Source organism: Podarcis cretensis, assembly GCF_951804945.1.
Source record: "Podarcis cretensis genome assembly, chromosome: 9".
Lineage (NCBI taxonomy): Eukaryota > Metazoa > Chordata > Lepidosauria > Squamata > Lacertidae > Podarcis > Podarcis cretensis.
The window spans coordinates 6,778,524-6,794,312 of record NC_137178.1 but is presented as its reverse complement, the minus strand read 5'-3'; the positions used below and the strand labels follow the sequence as shown (position 1 = coordinate 6,794,312).

The 15,789-nt window shown below is 48.5% G+C and overlaps 2 long non-coding RNA genes across 2 annotated transcripts in view; one reads left to right on the top strand and one right to left on the bottom strand.

The window, feature by feature from the left end:
* Positions 1-15,789, top strand: part of LOC307224471 — a 560,506-nt gene that overhangs the window by 443,439 nt on the left and 101,278 nt on the right. The gene's annotated exons all lie outside the window — the stretch shown is intronic.
* On the bottom strand, positions 15-3,792 carry LOC307224448. The gene is made up of 2 exons (XR_013842532.1): positions 2,192-3,792; positions 15-1,812 (listed from the first exon to the last, which is right to left on the bottom strand). It is a non-coding gene; the product is annotated as an uncharacterized lncRNA (long non-coding RNA).

Sequence of the window (15,789 nt, the reverse complement as noted above, 5' to 3'; positions counted from 1 at the left end):
TTTTTTTTAAAAAAAAAAAACCAGTTAATGTGGAGTACTACTAAAATCTGTGGATTTCTGTTGATTTGGGATCAAAACGGACAGCATCCATGCAATGCACAGATTTCTGCGCATGATGCTTCACAAACATTGAGGTAATAGTCAGGATGCAATGAATATTCTCTAGTTTTGCTTTTTTTCCCCCCCACCAAACTAAAGATAGACATTTTGGTCGGTTGGAAAGATGTATTTTAAAAAATTGGAAGTTACCGGACATTTAGTCATTCCTGCCCAAAGATACCATGCTGTGAGCATGATGATGTCACGCTGCTATATAGCCAATGGTATTTGGCTGCGTGAGGACATGCCCGAGGGCAACTGAGGGCAATTACTGGGTGCTGTGAGGGCAGTGCTTCCTGGTTTACTCTCTACTACGAGAGCTTCCTGCGAAGCTTTTGCAGGCAACCATTCTTTTCCCATGACATGAAAAGCTGCTGTAAGATGGGCTTTGCTGTGACTCAAGCTTTCCTAGGCAGCGATATATATATGGCGGATGTTGCACAGTGAGTGGAGAAGATAAATCAGGTTCTTAACAGGAATACTAAACATATGCTCTCTCCTGGAGCACTGACTGCTGTGATTGCAATGCATACACAATTGGGGAAGCAGTTCTTTTCTAGTAACAACGAACTGTTTGCAGCTTTGCTAAGCCCCCATGAAACACTTACAATTTGTTAACGGAATCCCACCCTGCCATCTGTTGCCACACCTGTACTTAGATGCCACTCTGTTTTAAGCACAGAAAGTGTAAAAGAGAGATGATATAAAGTATCTTGTATCTGGAGAACTGTGTCCAATCCTAGGTGCAGAATTGTAGCGTTGGAAGGGACCCAACAGATCATCTAGTCCAACCCCCGACGACGAAAGGGAAATAAAACAAAATAAACATAAAGATATAAAACCTGGTCAGCTCATATTAAAAATGCAATTAAAATCCAACTGAAAATAAACATGCATACAAGTTGATGTAAGCCCTCCAGAGGCCCAAATTGGTATCCACCCAAAACTGGAGTTCATAGAAAATATGTTTTCAAATTTAGCCAGGGTGTGGTGAGGTCCTCAGACAGTTGCTTAATAGATGGTGGGTATTTATTCTTTCAGGCACAATGTTAAGGTCATTAAGTGACCGTAGCAGCTCAGAAAATCCACTTTAGTTGTCCTGATACATACTACAGGAATATGATTGAAAAGTACACGAACATCTGCAAATATCAAAGGTTCTGCCAGTACAAAATTGATACGGACAGCAACTTCAGACCCAAAAGGAGTATATCTGGTGGCATTTTCCGTATCACAACTCCAGCATCTTTCTGTATCAGACAATACTTCTTATAAAGAAATTGTGGAGCCCAATACACTCCAAACATCCATTTTTGCTGGCTCAGTCTCAATTTCGGATCGAGGGAAACATTCTGCATAGATCCGAAAGCAATTTTCCATTGTTTAGCTTGTGTAGCACATTCTAATTCTCTATTCCACGCCGCTGCATGTCCAGAGGAGGAGAGCCAGAATGGTAAATAAAGTCCTATAAGGTCCAGTAGAAAGAGATGGGAAAGTTTAGCCTGGAGATAGGGAAGATGGGGAAGGGGAGGCAGAACAGCTGTCTCCAAACATCTGAAGGGCTGCCATGCAGATATGCTGATATGCTGTTGGGCATCTCTCTTGCCCCAGAGTGCAAGACAGGAGCCTAATGTTAGAAATGGCAGGTGAGCAGATTTTGATTAAACTTTGGGAGACATCCTGATGGTAAGGTTTTGCAGTGTGGTAGACTACCTTGCGGGACGCGGGTGGCACTGTGGGTAAAACCTCAGCGCCTAGGACTTGCCGATCACATGGACGGCGGTTCGAATACCCGCGGCAGGGTGAGCTCCTGTCTTTTGGTCCCAGCTCCTGTCCACCTAGCAGTTCGAAAGCACCCTTAAGTGCAAGTAGATATATAGGTACCGCTTTATAGCGGGAAGGTAAACGGCGTTTCCGTGTGCTGCTCTGGTGCCGGTTCGCCAGAGCAGCTTCGTCACGCTGGCCACGTGACCCGGAAGTGTCTGCGGACAGCGCTGGCTCCCAGCCTCTAGAGTGAGATGAGCGCACGACCCTAGAGTCTGTCAAGACTGGCTCGTACGGGCAGGGGTACCTTTACCTTTACTTAGACTACCTTGGGGCATGGGGGCTCTCCTTTACTTGAGGTGTTTTGGCAGGCAGAAATAGTATACCCACATCTTGAGGTCAGGTTGGATGGCCTCAAGGTGGCTTCCGATGCTGTGGAGTCTGTGAAAATGCTCTCTTGCTAGTTGCTCTGCAGTCTCTTATACGAGAAGGTTCATCACTAGCCGGCATTCCTTCCCACGGAAAGTAGGAGCAAAGTATCTGCACGCGTCCAGATATTTTGTAGGTTCAGAACCAGGTTTCCCTAAAGATCCCCCACATTGAGCGAGAAAGATTCCTGCATTTCAGGGGGCTGGAATAGATGGCCTTTGTGGTCCCTTCCAAGTCCTCAACCCCACCCTTGGATTGTGTTTGCAACCAAACATTTCCATTGCCTCGAGTGACCAAACATATATGCAGTCATTACGGCCTCAACAGGATCACGTGGATTACCTACGAATGGGAGATCACAAGAGTCAGTGCCCAGGTTAGGACTAATAAATAGAACTGTTTCTGCTTGCTTGTTATTTACGTGTCTGGTCAACTTCTCGTAAAATGCTGGTGTGTTAAGCCAAGTTTGTGAATACTCAAAAAAAAGGGGAAATGAAGTATCCAGATCACATTGGCCTGCATCCAGAAAAAATAATAATATTGCAAAGTGGCTGTAGCGAACCTCAGTCTGGCAGGGCGTTGAAGGGATCACATGCCCAGACCTTCTGAGAAAATCCACTCTAGTCCACTTTAACAATAAAAAGAATCTGCCCATGAATCCAGGGATAGATGCATAAGCACATGAATCTGTGAATGCATATTCAGTGAGTGGTCCAAAGAAGGGTCATGCAGACGTAGGACAGAGCCATGCACACGACCAGCGTTGCTCTTGGTCCTTTTGCTGCGGAAAATTCCCACCGCTGAAGAGGCAAGCCTCTGTTTCGTTGTTCAGAAGGCTTGCCTCTTCTGCAGCAGGAAGGAAAACAGCAGCAGCAGCAACGACCAAATGCAGAGCCCTATGTTGGACAATGGATGTAACATATGGATTGTGTATGTCAGATCTATCTGATCCCCAGATTTCCCTCGTCTGCTCAGCACAGTTGACTGAATTCCATACATCAGCAAAAATCTCACCAGTGATACGGAAGAAGGAAGAAAGCTTCATCCACTGTAATGCTGGACTGATGTTTTATAATCTTTCTATTTTATTGTTTACAGATGTGTACATAGGTGTACATTTCCTTTAATGAATCTTTGGATATTTCATGTCTCGTTCCTCTTTTCTCTCTCCCTTTTAACAATCTGCAAGTGTATTTATTAGCCAGAGTGGGTTTTTCCTTCCTGTCATTTGATGCAAACTCTGCTGGATTGATTTATGTATACCTTTGCAAAACCAGAATGCACATTATTATTATTTTGTTTATTTGTACCAAATACACGCACAACTCTGCCTAAAAAAAAAAAAAAAGTGCATTGTTTAAGACGTGACGTGTTCCCCTTTATCAGTTCCCAGAAGAGCCTATTGAGTTGCCCTTGAAATGCAAAGCAAACTCTTCATACAAAACAGCTTCAGAAATATCAAGGGAAGCCCAAAGAGTTATCAGAATGCTAATGACATTTCATTACAGGGCCCAATCACTCTTTGCAGCTCTGGACAGTTCCATCAGATTGCAAGTGGCAGGGCCATATTTTTAAAGTTCTTTGCAAACAAATGCACTGCTTCAGTGGCGTAGCGTGGGTTATCAGCACCCGGGGCAAGGCAAGTAATTTGCGCCCCCTAACCCATGGATTTGCGCCCCCTAACCCATGGATTTCCCTAACCCCCAGATGTTGCGCCCGGTGCGGCCGGCCCCCCCTGCACCCCCCACTTCACGCCACTGCACTGCTTGATATAATAAAAAAATCTCCAAGCAGTTTACATAAAAAAAAAAAAACAAAATCCTAGCATTTTTTTAACGCTGTCCCACCTAAAATTCTCCCTGCATATAGAAAAAAAGCATATAGGAAAAAAGTTGCTTTTAATTTACATGGGTGAACACCAGTAAACAGAATCACAACCCAACACATACACACACAAGCAGCAACGGAGTCCTGATCCAATGGCTCTTCTGGGTCACATAACCTCCAACATTTCTCCGATGAGCATAGGGATGTCCAGGGCTATTTTTCCAGAAAAAGAGGTACCGAAACTCATCATGAACATCTTCCTTGTTCTCTTATAATGGCAATGGCTGGGGGCCTGGGAACGTCATATTCCATACTCTCCAACATTTCTCTGATGAAAATGGGGATGTCCCAAGGAAAAACAGGACATTCGAGGATTAAATCTGAAACCGGGACGGCTTCTGTAAATCCAGGACTGTCCTTTGAAAATAGGGACAATTGGAGGGTCTGGGTTCATCAACCTCAGTCTGCCTCGCAGCCAATCCCCAGCTGTCTTCCAGCGTACAACCAGTTCTGGGCGTGGGGTGCCTGTCGGCTTCCTCTTCCTCCCTCATCTCATTTTTGCCCATGCAGAACCCAGCTGGGAAGAGGATGGAGCATAACTAGAATTAGAGGGCTCTGCCTATCATTTGCTCTGGCGCCACCTGCTGTTGGGCTCCCTTGTTAGGATCGTCCTACTCAGGTGTAGGACGCTGGCAGAGACACATGCCCAACTGGCATGTTCTCTCCCTCCTGGTCGGTTGTTCAGGAGCTTTAAAAGCTTTCTCCAGCCTGAACATCACAGCGACTGATATTAAGAGGCATGGGCACACTTACGGAACCTGCAGGGTGTTAGCAGTTCGCCTAACAGACTCAATAGCTCAGTACTTTTATTTACATATAATCCACTCGGAGCATTCTGACTTAACTCCTTCCTCTTTCTCATCAGACAGCAAAGAGAGAAAGAACAAAGGACAATAGTCCCACATCACGGAACACAGTGATAAAAACATCCTGTCTCCGTCACTTCCCACTATGTGGAATGAAAACATGTGATAGACGACAATCCCATGACTGCAAGCACGGAGCAAGAATCCTAACATCCCTGCCTTCCACCCCACCAGTTGCAATGGGCACCAGCCACCACTGTGGAGGGTCCTGCTCTCCTTGCTTTTCCTCCCCCAAGGCCTCGGGATCCAGATCCTGACAGCAGACGGCCCCCCAATGCTGCTGTTTAGCTCGTCCATCTGCTCTGTTGCTTCACTACAGAGTTAGGGCAGCTGGGAAGTCGCCTCTGTGGCCTGGAGAAGTTGAGATATATGTTATTTATCCACAGCCAGAGGTTGTGCAGAGGGCTCTGCAATCTGGTCCACAGAAATGCTGGATTCAGAACTAAATTAGGCTGATTCTGACCAATCCCTCAATCACCCCGAGTTGGACCCACCCGGGGTGACCCAGGGCTGTCAAAGTAAGAGTGGGGGGAGCAGTTGGGCTGTTGTATTCTCAACACACTCTAATTCCCTGGAGAATTGATGGGTGCCTATTTCGTGGGAGGGATTCATAGAATCATAGAATCATAGAGTTGGAAGAGACCACAAGGGCCATCGAGTCCAACCCCCTGCCAAGCAGGAAACACCATCAGAGCACTCCTGACATATGATTTAAGTGTGTATCAGAGCTTGGGGTTTGTGCAGTTAAAGTGGAGTCCAGCTCTGCCCTGATACAACAAATACACTTTTTAAAGAAGAAAGTAAAAAGAAATTGCAGTTTGGAAAGGGGAAGGGAAATGCGTTGAAAAGTGCGGGGCAAATAAACAACTAATGCGAAGACGTATAAACACCCTGCCAGCCGAACAGGATGAATGTGGGATAACTGCTCATTGTCATATAACTGCTCTGCAAGCAAATCAGAACAAATTGTTCAATAAAGGCTGGTTATTATTAACCAACCACCTCATAAGCTTTGTGAGCATATCAGGACAAATGGAAGACTCATTTTCATACAACTTTCCCATAAACAAATCAGAATGAATTGTTCAGTAAAGACCGGATATAAACTACGCTTTGTGCAATCAGATGAGGAGGAATGCTCCATAAATAGGTCATTGCGAGGAGACCTCAATGCTCCTGCCATTAAAGTAATGCCATTGCTCACAAGGATCCTATTGAAGAACAGGACAGATGCATGGATTATGACTGCATCTACCCATGTCATCTTCACAACACTCTTGTGAGGTAGGCTGGGCTGAGAGTGAGTGTCTGGCCCAAGGACACCCAGTGAGCTTCAGAACTGAGCAGGGATTCGAACCCTGGTCTCCCAGGTCCCAGTCCAACCGTCTAACCAATAAGCCATAGTTTTGCTGCTTTGTTTTGCTGCTTTGTGAAAATCACCATCCTGCACTTGCATTTGCTGCTGCCATGACAGGAAGGGAGCCATAGATCTGCAGCTGTCATGACTAATATTAACAACGAGCTAAAGATCATTAGCACGGAATGAGATGGACCCAACAAAGTCATTTGGACGGTGTTAAATTAACCGAGAGCATCCCTCGAGCGGAATACTAAAAGCCCAGCTCCTCCTTTGCTGCTGCGGGAATCATGATGGGGAAAATCTCACATGTTTCATCTCCAATACCGATGTTCCATCAATGCCACTGTATTTAATGCAGCAAATTAATTTTGGGGTGTTTTAAGCTGGGAGTTATGTAAGCGATTTAGTCTCACCAGCAGTGGCTCAGGACATCTTTCTCTTTGTTTCCATCCCAACCTGCCCTGAAAGCTTAGTGCGGGGGTGAGTCACACTGATTTGGAAACCGAAAAGGAGGATCGCATCAATTGGGAAGCGGTCGACCTTCGCAACAGAAATGCAAAACTCCAAAGTCATACGGGGGGGCGGGACACTCCAGGTTCAGAAGTGATATCCCTCTGATCCCCATTGCTGTCAGACAGACAATGTGGGAAGTATGTTCAATTACTATTTGTGGACTTCTCATGGACATCTGATTGACCACTATGGAAAGAGCACACTGGACTACATAGACTAAAACGTGGGTGACGCTGTGGTTTAAACCACTGAGCCTCTTCTGCTTCAGCCTCGGAGTCTAAGCTGCTCCCTGTCACTAGCTCTCCCTGCTCACTAAACCCTGTTGCCCTTCTGCATCCAACACTTCCTTCGCCCCAATCTTCTCTTTCCATTCTCTCCTCGGTGTCCCACCACCAACCCCCTGGCTCTGAACCTTCTTCCTCTGGGGGTTCCCTTGGGGGTTCCCCGGCTGGTAGCTCCTACCACTCCTCATCATCCAGCCAGTCCAAGGCACCCTGATTTTAAAACAATACAAGCATTGGGCTGGTGTTTGATCACCCTGAAATCTCAAGGCATGCCAGATCTATTGCATCACAATATTTTTTGCTCTTCCCCCTTGAACCAGGGTGAGATTCAAGCAGCAGCGTGGCATGGGGGGGCAGAGGGGCTGTTGCTCTGGGTGCAGAATTGGGGGGAGAGCAAAATTTCAAAAGAAAACTGTAAAAAAAAAAAAGCCCCAACCAGAACCACGGGTTAGGGGGTGTAATACTTGCCTTGCCCTGGTCAATGACCAGTATAGAGTAAGCAGCACATAAGTGGCACACAAAAAACTACCAAACCATTCTACGTTCTAAATCTTATATTAATAATCCAAAAATTGAGAGAGCTATGTACAAGAAATACTACAGAAGCCACAAACAGAAAATAATCAGAAAACTCATTCAAATTGTGTCCAAAAGGAAGATTTAGTCTTTAAAGTTCCTTTAGCCAGGTTCCTGAACACAATTTGAATGAGTTTTCTGTTTGTGGCTTCTGTAGCAGATCTTGTACGTAGCTGTCAGAGCTGCCTCTAGGTCCCAGCTCACAGAGGACCAACGCTAGGCTGTAGTTATGTACAAAAGTCTTTATTGAGGTTCAGTTTCCATTTTAAAGCCGTAGCGCGCAGCTCTACGTCCTAAAGCCTAGACCGGCGAAGTACCGTCTGAGTCTCCTCCCCTATGACACCAGTTTAAGATCCTAGCTCTGCTCCACCTTTTACGCTGCTCTCTCCTCCTCTGAGTCCTCCTGCCCGCTGGGGCATTGCCCTTTCTGGACTCTTCCGACGCTGAGTCGCTTAGCTCCTCCCCCTCCCTCCGGCGGGCTTTAGGACCCGGTTCCCAATCCTCACTCTCTGCTGTCCCGCGCTCCTGTACATTTGAACTTGCCTCTCGCGCCAACCCAGTGACCTTCCTCCTGACCGTTACACTGCTTCTGCCACTGCTTCCCTCTTCCGGGATACTGGCAGGATCTGATCTCTCCTCCGTTGTCTGACTCCCCGATGGAGGTGTGGTCAGCCCTGCCTTATCTTCTCTCCCTGGTGGGGAATGCACTGGCCCCGATCCTTGGGACTCTTCCCCCCCACTCTGGTGGGGAAGCTGGTCCTGATTTCCAACTACTGCTCTGGGAGTCTCTGCTCCCCCCTTGCTCCTGGGGCGTTCCCCTTGGGAACCCCCTACCCCTGGCCACTGGCGCCCCCTTCTGTGAATCTTCCGATTCACTGGAGAGGCTCGTGGAATCCCTTGGTCCACTGTCCTCTTCTCCTACGCTCCCCGCGGATTCCTCCCCCTCGCTCTCCATCTCCTCTCCTCCCTGTGCCTCTGCTCCTGAACCCCTGACATCCATCCCCCCCTCGAAGCCCCCCCTTCCCCCCTCCCCCTCTTCTGGCGTGGGTTCTGGGTGCTCCAATGTTGTGGGGGTGAGTGCCGGATACAGTTTTCCCCCCGTGGTGTGCCTCCAGCCGGGTAGATCCGGCCAGTCCTCAACGGGCTCGTCGACGTCGATCTCCTCAGCTTCCATCTCTCTGCCGGTGTGTTCGAACCCCGGATCCTCCCCCAACACATCCACGACCTCCTCTCCCCCCGTCGCCTGGGGTGACGCTGCGTGCGCGGGCCCGCTCGGCAGTTCACTGCGCCACCCTACCACAGGTTGATCTTCCCACCAATAAGAGCCGCCTGTGCCAAACCCTGAGAGGGACCCCTCTGGGGAGCTAGTCTCCGGCGCTGTGTCCTCCCTCCTCTGAAGAGAAACCCCAGAACGTGCTGGCTGAAAGTGTGGGTGTGAAAAGATATTCGTCAAAATAATCCTCCGGCATGGGCCTGTGTGGGAAGAGTGCGTGGAACTCATCTTTGAGGTAGTGCTCCTCCACCGCATAGTACGGTACCCAGCTGTTGGCGCTGTCTGGGGAACCTTCCCTTGCGAGGAGATATTCAACCCCCTCTTCCCCCCATCTTGAGTCCAAAATCTCCGTGACCTCGTTGAGCTGCCCCGCCCTCGGCAACCCCCCTGTCGTGGGTGCGTCTCTAAGCGGGCTAGGAGCTGTCCCTGGCGCCTGAAACCTGTGAGGTGCCTTGTAGGGCGTGAGCACCGATCTATGAAAGACCGGGTGCCTTCTGGTTCCCTCCGGTAGTGTCAACCGGAAGGCCACTGGGTTGATCTGTGCCTCGACTTGGTAAGGGCCTAACTGCTTGTGTCCGAGCTTCTTCTTAGCTAAGGATCTGGCCGGCACTGCCTGGGCTGCTAACCAGACCCAGTCCCCTACCCTTATGTCCTCCCCAACTCTCCTGTGTCTGTCTGCCTGCATCTTGTAAACGTGTTTTGCTAGCTCTAACTGCCTTCGGAGCTGTTCATGGACCTCCTGTAACTCCTCTGCCAATGCCTCTGCTCCCTGCGGCTCCCCTTCCCCCTCTTTCTCTAAGGTCCTGGGATGTCGCCCATTGTTGGCGAAAAATGGTGTCACCCCCGTGGACACGTGTTTCGTGTTGTTGTAGGCAAACTCGGCCAGCGGTAGGTAGTCCACCCAGGTCGAGGGCTGCTGGTTCGCGTAGCATCTCAGGTACTGCTGCATGATGGCGTTGACCCTCTCCGCTTGTCCGTTGGTCTGCGGGTGCCTCGCCGACGCTAGGTTGACCTTGACGTTCAGGATCCCCATCAGCTTCTGCCAGAAACTCGAGATGAACTGGCGCCCCCGGTCGGACAGGATAGACCGTGGCAGGCCGTGCACCTTGAACACGTGGTCTATGAACAGGGGAATGCACTGGCCCCGATCCTTGGGACTCTTCCCCCCCACTCTGCTCTGGTGGGGAAGCTGGTCCTGATTTCCAACTACTGCTCTGGGAGTCTCTGCTCCCCCCTTGCTCCTGGGGCGTTCCCCTTGGGAACCCCCTACCCCTGGCCACTGGCGCCCCCTTCTGTGAATCTTCCGATTCGCTGGAGAGGCTCGTGGAATCCCTCGGTCCACTGTCCTCTTCTCCTACGCTCCCCTCGGATTCCTCCCCCTCGCTCTCCATCTCCTCTCCTCCCTGTGCCTCTGCTCCTGAACCCCTGACAGTAGCTCTCTCAATTTTTGGATTATTAATATAAGATTTAAAACATAGAATGATTTGGTAGTGTTTTGTGTGCCACTTATGTGCTGCTTACTTTATACTGGTCTACTACGAGAATTGGCAGCATAGGTTCATTTCTTTAGTACTTGCATTGCCCTGGTCAGTGGCAACCCATGCTACATCACTGGTTTCCAGCAGCAACCCATGCTACATCACTGGTTTCCAGCAGCAACCCATGCTACATCACTGGTTTCCAGCTAGTACTTGAAGCAGGATTGCATCCTGATTGAACATGCACACACAAAATGTAATCCCAGTAGCTCCATGAGCAAAGAAGATCTTGTCCTACAATCCACAAAGGTCAAACCATCAAGCAAATGTGCCCTTTGCTCGGCCATTTATCCGAAATTTGGAAAGTGCAACCTTATTTTGGGATTGCAAGTCCTCCGAGGATACAGACCCCTCTTGCTTTGATATAAAGCTGCTGCTACAGGCTCTGCAACCTTGGAATAAGGAGTGATGCAGTCAGAAGAGAGACATGGTGTGAGCAGTCAGTTGCTCCCCCTCTGCTCTTCTCCAGTTCTCAGTTGTTTCCTTCTTGTGCACAGAAGATGGCAGTATTTGTTCACTTTTGAACTGGTTACTGAAAAGCAGGCATAGGAACAGCTCTTTGGTAGGTAAGAGCTAACCAATTTATTGTTGCAGAAACTTTCACGGTCAAGAGCCATTTCCTGAGAAGTCATCCTTGGATGGCTAGATGGCGGGGGGGGGGGTGTGTGTGTCAGGATATTAAAATATAAAAAGGGAGGCTGGCAAGCAAGAGGCAAAGACAGGGAAGTGCAAAGTGTCTATGAACGGAAGGCAGAGAGGGTGTGTGTACTTTTGTTACCCCCAAAAATTATTAATAAAAGCAATTTAAAAGCAAAGGAAGACCCATACAGAGTTCAGAGGCAGGTTACTTAAGAGGCTGCTTTATACCTTATACGTCCAAGTAGGGTCACTTGAATACATCTTTTAATTTTGGCAATCTTTTCCAGCTGGATCCCAAAAGCCTCTGCCCTAGGTGTTTGATTTTGTATTATTTCTGAAACCTATCTTTTTGTACTGTCTTTATAGTTATTTTTTTATGGGACGCAGGTGGCGCTGTGGGTTAAAGCCTCAGCGCCTAGGACTTGCCGATCGAAAGGTCGGCGGTTCGAATCCCTGCGGCGGGGTGCGCTCCCGCTGCTCGGTCCCAGCGCCTGCCAACCTAGCAGTTCGAAAGCACCTCCGGGTGCAAGTAGATAAATAGGGACCGCTTACCGGCGGGAAGGTAAATGGCGTTTCCGTGTGCGGCTCTGGCTCGCCAGAGCAGCGATGTCACGCTGGCCACATGACCCGGAAGTGTCTCCGGACAGCGCTGGCCCCTGGCCTCTTAAGTGAGATGGGTGCACAACCCCAGAGTCTGCCAAGACTAGCCCGTACGGGCAGGGGTACCTTTACCTTTACCTTTATAGTTATTTATAGCTGGTTTTATGATAGGTTTGTTAGGGACGCGGGTGGCGCTGTGGTCTAAACCACAGAGCCTAGGGCTTGCCGATCAGAAGGTCGGCGGTTCGAATCCCCGTTACGGGGTGAGCTCCCGTTGCTCGGTCCCTGCTCCTGCCAACCTAGCAGTTCGAAAGCACGTCAGAGTGCAAGTAGATAAAGAGGTACCGCTCTGGCGGGAAGGTAAACAGCGTTTCTGTGTGCTGCTCTGGTTTGCCAGAAGCGGCTTAGTCATGCTGGCCACATGACCCGGAAGCTGTACGCCAGCTCCCCCAGCCAATAAAGTGAGATGAGCGCCACAACCCCAGAGTCGGCCACGACTGGACCTAATGGTCAGGGTCCCCTTACCTTTACCTTTTATGACAGGTTTGTTAAGTCGCCTTGGCGCAGATGTAAAAGGAGATTTATTAATCAATAAAATAAACAAACCAACAAACAAATGTAGCCTAGGGATGAGAGAACAAAATGGTTAACGTTTCAATGGGAACTCGCCAAACTCACACTTCCAGAAAGGATTAGGACCAACATGCAGCTATCCTTTTAAATTTGCACTTGATCCGAATTTTGTGACAGGCAGGGATCTTTTGCTCAGTGTGGGGCTCAAACTCATAACCCTGGGGTTAAGAGTCTCGTGCTCTACCGACTGAGCTTTCAGTTTTACGTTCAAATTTTACTGTGATCATGAATGCATCAAATGGGTTTTAGGCATACTGTTCCAAGTCTGCCAACACACCTTCTCCATATCAGGATAATAATAGAATCAGAGAACTGTATAGAGTTGGAAGGTACCCTGGGGGTCATCTAGTCCAACCCCTGAAATGCAGAAATCAAAACACAAGGTGTGTTTGGCACAACTCAGGTACGGCTTCATCCAGCATGAGAAGAGGCGGGACTTGATGCTGACCTACCTCAGCAGCTTGTTGTAAGGATTACCAAATTCACATAAAGACAGTGTGGCATAATGGTTAGAGCACTGGGTGTGGGAGACCAGGATTCAAATCCCCCGCCCCCCACTTAGCCACACAGCTCACTGGGTGATGTTGGGTCAATAACTCTTAACCTACTGTGGTGATCACACAGGGTCCCGGGATGTTTCACTATCTATTGATCCCTGTGCCACCACTTTATTTCTCACTGCCACCACCCAGGCCCTACCTGGGACGATACTGAGTCCAGTCAGGGTTAAATTGGAACATAAACTTCTGTTTATTTATTGCAGTTTAACAAGCGTGTGATTTCATAAACGGTATCGGTCCATTACAATCATGGGTGCCTATCCAGACCTATAATTTCTGCTACCTGCTCTCACTCACTAAACCACCTCTCAGATATTTACTTGTCTTCCTAGCCCCTAACGCAGGAGTCTGCAACCCGCGGCTCTGGAGCCGCATGTGGCTCTTTTACACCTTTGCCGCGACTCCAGGGTGGATACTAGCGAGGGGAGGAGGCGCATTGTGCTCCCCGACACTCCCCACTGTGGCGGGCGCTGTACTGGCTGTGACGTCGCATGGGGGCGGTGAGTGCGTTAGTCACGCACCGTCCCGACGACACCTTCCCGCCCGCTGTCAGATCGCGGCTCTGGAGATATATTTGTTTTAAATGTCGCAATGGTTTTGCGGCTCCCAGGTTTTTTTCCTTCGGAAACGGGTCCAGGTGGCTCTTTTTGTCTTAAAGGTTGCAGACCCCTGCCCTAACTGTTCCTGACTCAGCTTATTGCGCTACACTAGCTCAACCTACCCACAGACTCTATCCCAATTCACTCCCACTCCAACCAACCACCCAACTCCCAATGAACTCCTCCCTTCGCCCCTCCCAGAGCTGGTTTTATAGTCCCTCTGACTCCACCCCCCTGGGTTCTGATTGGGTAACCTGTTTAACTATTTCACCTCCAGCACTCTCTCATATGTTAACGTCACACCTTCCTCGCAGGATTGTTGTACAGGTAAAACAGAGAGCAGGAGAGCACCTTCAGCTCCTTGGAGGGAAAGTGGGAGATGTACGGAACAATAAGACAAAAGGCTCAAAGCAATTCCAGAAGTGGTCAATAAATGCTAAATGTTACCATCATCACCCTGACATACGGCTTTCGGGTCACCTCTTCAGGTCATGCATTTATTTCTGTTGGTCTGCAGAAGCACCTAACTTTATGTGCCTGCTTGTAAACAATTGCTAAATTTAGCACAGCGGGAGAAATGTGATCCCGAGCCTAAGGGCAGGTTTGCACTCAGGAAACAGAAAACAGTTCAGCTGATGACTCAGGGTGGACAGGGACACTGTTTATAGACTCCGCGGGGAGGAGAGGGGGCAGCATGAAGCAGGGGGCAGCAGGGCAAAGTTAAGGGCAGGTGACTGTCTATTCTATTCCGTGACCGGATACTGCCTCTTTTTTCCCTTGAGGGCATCCAGGAGCAAACCTAGGATCTCATAGGCCTGGGTGAAGTTCTTTATATGGCCCTTGTGACTCTCCCCAGCCACACCCCTTCTTCACAGGCCCCGCCCCTCACCACCACTGCTTTGCACCCCTTTGCATGTTCTTGCCTGGCTGGAATGTGCCCGTCCATCAGGGGATTCCCTTCCTTCCTGCTTCTTCTCCAAGTTCAATGTCAGAAGCGAGCCTGCCGTAAATCACAGGGAGTAGGCGAAGTTAACTCTTTATTAGAAACATAGGATCTGCCCAAGAGTGCCAGGCCTAATGAGCACGGCAACTCTTTCTCAGTTGGTCCCCATCTTCCCACAGCTGCCTAAGTCTCCTCCTATTCAGGCTTCCCCTCCCCAAGCAATCTGAGACTGCGCCTCCATACCTCCCTTTGCTCATCCCGCTTCATGCCTCTCATGGACCTGGGAGACCAGCAGGGAGGTCACAGCAGGAGCAGGAAACACCTTGACTTCTTCACCAGCCTGACTCATCTCTGCCTCTTCACCTCCCCCCGGCCACTCTCCCAATTTTGATTCTGGACTTCTTCATGCTGCAGACTCTCCCTTCTCACCAAGTTCTGTTACCTCTTCAATTTCCGACACCTCCTCAGACACAAGATCTACCCACCCTGGAAGAATGGCAGATGAAAGTAATGGACTACATGGAACTGGCGGAAATGACTGGCAGAATTCGAGACCAGGGAGAGGAGTTGGTGGAAGAAGATTGGAAGAAATTTAAAGACTATTTGCAGAAACATTGTAAAATTAATGAATGTTAAAATGATGTTGGATTGAAATGAAACGGTTTTAGCAATAAGGTTAAAAAGAGTATGTAAAAAATGGATTGATAATCAGATGAAAATATGAAGCTATAACATGTTAAGATATAGAATTAAGATAAAAACAAAGAGGGAAAGGATTTGCTGAACCAACCATGTGAATTGGAATACGAAAAAGGGAGGTGTGAGGAGGTCAGGAAACATGTAAACAAAATATAAGATATGAAAAGATTGGGGGTTTTTTTTTCATTTCTTTTTTCTTTTTCGTTAATTGTTTTTTATTTTTCACTTTTCAGGTATTTTGTATTTTTCTTTTGTATTTTTGTATTTGTAACTTTTTCTTTTTTATTATGTAATTACTTTCTTTTCTCTGTTGGTAAAACCTCAATAAATATCTTTAAAAAATAAATAAATTCCGACACCTCCTCCTCCCAGCCTTCTCCCTCTGACCATTCAATTTTGTCCCACCACCAATCCCCGGGCTCTGAGCCTTCTTCCCTTGGGGGTTCCCCAGCTGCTGCCTCCCACCGTTCCTCTGCAACTGTGACACTGGCTATGTTCTGGATTCTCCTTGAGTGCCTTTGCCCAGC